The sequence below is a fragment of the Miscanthus floridulus genome, chromosome 1 (genome assembly GCF_019320115.1).
Source record: "Miscanthus floridulus cultivar M001 chromosome 1, ASM1932011v1, whole genome shotgun sequence".
NCBI lineage: Eukaryota > Viridiplantae > Streptophyta > Magnoliopsida > Poales > Poaceae > Miscanthus > Miscanthus floridulus.
Window position 1 is genome coordinate 84,313,928 of NC_089580.1, and position 5,591 is coordinate 84,319,518.

The 5,591-nt window shown below is 40.7% G+C and overlaps 1 pseudogene; it reads right to left on the minus strand.

Moving 5' to 3' along the window:
* Window positions 1-554: 554 nt before the first annotated feature.
* Window positions 555-1,020, minus strand: LOC136510296 (secreted RxLR effector protein 161-like; annotated as a pseudogene).
* Between the last annotated feature and the right edge of the window lie 4,571 nt (window positions 1,021-5,591).

Consider the following 5,591-nt stretch of genomic DNA (forward strand, 5'->3'; position numbering starts at 1 on the left):
CCGAACCTCTGCACGTAAATGCGGAGCCTTTGCAAGCTGACACTAACCAAAGACTAGGTCTATATTTCAAGGTATTTTCTAAGTGATTTGATTATGGTCATGGACTTCTTGTCTCTTGTAGCTAGCTAGCAAATCAACAATATGTAACAATAGCCACTAGAGACAAGATTGGACATAAGAGCCAACATTTTAAAACACTTATGAATATTTTGCAAGCCTAACTAGTTTGAATAAGAAAACAACAAATAGAGGCGTGCAAGATTTTAAACCACATTATGAGAATCAAGTATATTTAATTCACTCCTCAAAGCATAGAACCTTGACTCATCGAGAGGCTTTGCGAAGATATCGGCTAGTTGCTTTTCAGTGCTCACATGGTGAATTGCAATATCTCCTTTGGTTTCGTGGTCTCTCAAGAAATGATGATGGATGTCTATGTGCTTAGTTCTTGAGTGTCTTATGGGATTGTTTGCAAGCTTTATAGCACTTTCATTGTCACACAAAAGTGGGATCTTAGTAAAGTGACATCCGTAATCATTGAGGGTTTGCTTCATTCAAAGTAGTTGGGCACAGCAGGCACTGACCGCCACATACTCAGCTTCAGTAGTGGAAAGGGCTATAGAATTTTGCTTCTTAGATCTCCAAGACACTAGGGACTGTCCAAGGAATTGACATGTACCCAATGTACTTTTTTTCTACTTTGCAACCGGTGTAATCGGAATCCGAATACCCAAGTAGATTGAAATTGGGGCCCTTAGGATACCACAAGCCAAAGTTAGGAGTGTGTACTAAATATCTCATGGTTCTCTTAATGGCCATAAGATGGCACTCTTTAGGGTTAGCTTGAAATCTAGCACACATGCACACGCTAAGCATAATATCCGGCCTAGATGCACATAAGTAAAGTAGGGAGCCAATCATGGAACGATATACCTTTTGGTCAACGGCTTTCCCATCTTTATCCAAGTCTAAGTGCCCATTTGTTGGCATAGGTGTCTTGATGGGTTTGGCATTTGCCATGTCAAACTTCTTGAGTATATCTCTTGTGTACTTTGTTTGACATATGAATGTCCCTTCCTTCAATTGCTTGATTTGAAACCTGAGAAAGAACGTCAATTCACCCATCATAGACATTTCAAACCTCTTTGTCATAATCCTACTAATTTTTTCACAAAAAGTTTGATTAGTACTACCAAATATTATGTCATCGACATATATTTGGCACACAAATATTTCATTCTTAATCTTTTTTATGAAAAGAGTAGTGTTGGCTTTGCCTATTTCATAGTCTTGCTTGAGTAAGAAATCCTTAAGGCATTCATACCATGCTCTTGGTGCTTGCTTAAGCCCATAGAGCGCCTTATGGAGTTTGTAGACATGATGAGATGCTTAGGATCTTCAAATCCCGATGGTTGCTCCACATAGACTAGCTTGGAGAGTGGACTATTGAGAAAAGCACTCTTCACATCCATTTGATATAGCTGGAAATCATGATGGACAGCAAAGGCTAGAAGCATTCAGATTGCTTCAAGTCTTGCCACCGATGCAAATGTCTCTTTGAAGTCTAGCCCTTCAACTTGAGTGAACCCTTGAGCAACCAATCTTGCCTTGTTCCTTGTCACCACCCCATGTTCATCTTGCTTGTTTTGGAAGACCCACTTGGTGCAAATCACATTAGTCTTGGGTCTTTCCACTAACTCCCACACTTGATTTCTCTCAAAGTTGTTTAACTCTTCTTGCATGGACATCACCCAATCTAGATCCTTAAGAGCTTCATCTACCTTAAGTGGTTCCAAGGAGGAAACAAACGAGTAAAATTGGCAAAAATTTGCTAGACGAGATTGAGTTGTTACCCCCTTTCTTATGCTCCTAAGGATGTTATCAATAGGATGATCCCATTGTACACTTTGATGCACTCTTGGATGAGGTGGCTTATCTGAAGGTTGATGTAGGGGTTGGTTGCCATCATCAACATCAGCTTGAGGTTCATTATCTTGAATATGTTCATCCTCTTATTGATTGTTGTCCCAAACCTCAGAGCCTCCGTGCTCCAGCATGGAACCTCTAGGCCCCAGAGCCTCTGCGTCTAGGCATGGAGCCTCCGTGTCCTGCATGTTCATAGGACCTAGGACAATAGTTGGCCCTTGGAGTGGTGTTGAAGCATGGAGTGGAGGATCTTCTTCTTCAGTAGCTTCAACTAGTCTCACATCACCTGTGGCCAATTGCTTGATTGCTTCACAAGGCGGCTCTTCTTTTCCTACAACATCTAGATCAACTTGCTCCACTTGAGAGCCATTAGATTCATCAAACATCACATCTACCATAATTTCTGTTCTTTCGGTAGAAAGATTGAAAATCCGATAGGTGTACTCGTTTGGACCATAACCAAGAAGAAACCCTTCATTAATCTAAGGTGCAAATTTAGAGCTTCGAGGCTTCTTGTTAAGAATGAAACATTTGCACCCAAATAATCTAAAGTATGACACCTTGGGTTTGTTACCGGTTATGAGCTCATATGAAGTCTTCTTGTAGTACTTGTGAAGATAGAGGCAATTGATAGTATGACAAGTGGCTCTGATTGCTTCAGGCCAATAGTTGTCTGGAGTCTTGTACTTATCAAACATTATTCTTGCTATGTCAATGAGAATGCGCTTCTTCCTCTCAACCACCCCATTTTGTTGAGGGGTATATGGAGCTAAGAATTCATGTTTGATGCCCTCCTCATCAAGAAAATCTTCAACGTTGGTGTTGTGGTATTCAGTGCCATTGTCACTTCGCACGTTCTTGATATGTAGCCCAAACTCCCTTTGTGCTCTTCTAATGAAGGTCTTCACCTTACCTTGCACTTCACTCTTATCATACACAAAGAACACCCACGTGAATAGAGAATAATCATCAATAATAACAAGACCATATTTGTTACCGCCAATCCTAGCATAGGCAACCGGTCCAAAGAGATCCATGTGGATGAGCTCCAATGGACTTGAGTTAGTGACAATGCTCTTTGGTGGGTGTGGTACCCCTACTTACTTTCTAGCTTGGCATGATTTACATATCCTATCTTTCTCAAATTGAACATTCGTTAGTCGAAGGATGTGCTCCTCCTTTAGAAGTTTGGCCAAGTTCCTCATCCCAACATGAGCTAGTCGATGATGCTATAACCAACCCATGCTAGATTTTACCACTAAACAAGTCTCAAGCGTTGCTTTACTTTTGTTGAAATCAACTAGGTAAAGCTTGCCTTTCAAGCGACCCATAAAAGCAATATAGAAATCCTCCCTTCTAATGATGGTCACACCCTTATCTGTAAAGTGACAATCATAGCCCATCTCACATAATTGTGATATGGACAATAAATTGTAACTTAACGAATCAACATGTAAAACATTTGAAATTGAATGATCTTGAGTTATAGAGATTTTACCAACACCAAGCACTTCTCCTTTTGAATTATCCCCAAATATTATATTTTCACTTGGACCTTCCATTTGGGCATAATATGAGAACATACTCTTCTCTCCGGTCATATGATTTGTACATCCACTATCAAGCACCCAACTTGATCCACCGGAGGAGTATACTTGCAAAACAAGTTTAGTTCCTTCTTTTAGGTCCCCAATTAGCATTCGGGCCTTGAGTGTGAGCCACTAGAATCTTAGGAACCCATAGAGATCTTTTCACATATATGTTGGGCTCATTTCCAACATATGTGGCAACAACTTTATGAAGGTTATTGTGTTTCAATACATAGCTAGAGGACATGCCCTCATGGGGTGCATGGGTCTTGAGCTTGTAAGCATACTTGTTCCTCTTTGGTATGATTGGGTTCTCCTTGACCTATAGACGAGTGTTAGATGCTTTAGGAGCTTGTTGTCTTGGTCGAGGTGGTGCCTTGGTTCTGTTGGTGCCACTATTTTGCCAGACCCCAGAACCTCCACGTTTTGGCGCGGAGCCTCTAGGGTGTGGACCTCCACGCTTCTACGCAGAGCCTCCGTGTTCTGCATAGGATGCACCTCACCAATGGTCTCCTTCTTCTCAAATCTAATGCAAGACACTCCATTCACCATCTTCCTTTCACTGGTCTTGCCACCCTTCTTGTGGTCTAGATCATCTTTGGTAAAAGGATGTATTGCTTGCATCATCCATGCACCAGTAGCTATGATATTGTTGAGTCTTGCAATTTCATTCTTCATAGCTTCCATATTAGCAAGGTTAGTAGCACAAGCTTCTAAATCAACATTGTAGCATCTATCACAACCCTTGCTAGTAGATGCATTAGAGACCTCACTTGCCTTCGTAGGATGTGAGGTTTTATCCCAAAGGATGCTAAATTGCTCTTCAAGCTCCTCATTTCTTATCTTGTGGGCATTGTTCTTTTCTTGAAGAGTATTTAGATCATCCTTTAGTGTAGCTATGACACTTTCCACTTGGTCAACTTCCAAACATAAAGTTTCAACCTCACTTGTTTTTGATGCAAGAGCTTTCTTGCAAGTAACATAGAGTTTCTCTTGTTTGGCAAGAGTAGCTTGAGTTCTCTCTAATTCATCTACCACCTTGGCTATGAAGTTCTTAGATTTTTTATCCATTTTACTTACCAAGTTGTTTACTTCATCATCACTAGATTCATCACTAGAGTCTATGTCAGATTCATCACTAGGTGTAGGAGAGGGTTTAGGCTTGGATTTAGGTTTTACCTTTTCTCCTTTGCCCATGAAACAAAAGAGTGTAGACCTCTCCTCATCATCGGTCAAGTTGGTGAAGAGCTTTTGTGAAGAAGAATGCTTCTTGATAGCAATTGTTCCAACTTTCTTTGTTTCTTCTTCACTTGAGCTATCATCATTTGAATCCCATTCATGACCAATATGAGCTTGACCCAAATAGTTCTTCTTGTGTTAGGTCTTGTCATCATTCTTGTAGCGCTTCCTCTCTTGTCTTTCTTGTCCTCTTTGTTCTCATAAGGACAACCGGCAATGAAATGCTCCGTACTTCCACAATTATAGCATTTCCTCTTTTGCTTGTTGGGAAATCTCCTCTTCACAAACTTGTACCCTTCTCTTTTCAATCCCTTTTTGTACTTCCTCATGAACAAAGCAACATCACCAATCTCACCGGAAGACACTTCATCATCTTCATCATCACTTGAGTCACTTGATGAATCAACTGTCTCAACCTTGCTTGATCTTGATCTTGGTGGCTTGCTTGTGGTGGAGGTCTTGTTTGATTTGTTTGCCTTGAGAGCTACCTCCTTGACCTTCAAGTTCTCCATCTTTTCTTCTAACTCTCCAAACTTTTTCCTTTGTTGTATCTCCATCTCCATGAGCTCATGAGTGAGTATTCTTCCAAGGACATCACTATGGGTGAACTCTTCAAACCTCTTCTTCTCTCTAATCAATGTCACAAGAGTTGTGTTTCTTGGTGCAAATGCTTCTAACATCACCTTTACAACATGATAATCATCCAAGTCATCCCCACCCAAGCCTCTAATCTTGTCAACTATCACCATCAATCTATCAAACATCTTTTGAGGGCCTTCTCCATCTTTGATGACAAACCTATTGAGTTGAGCCATCAATAGATCAATCTTGGACTTC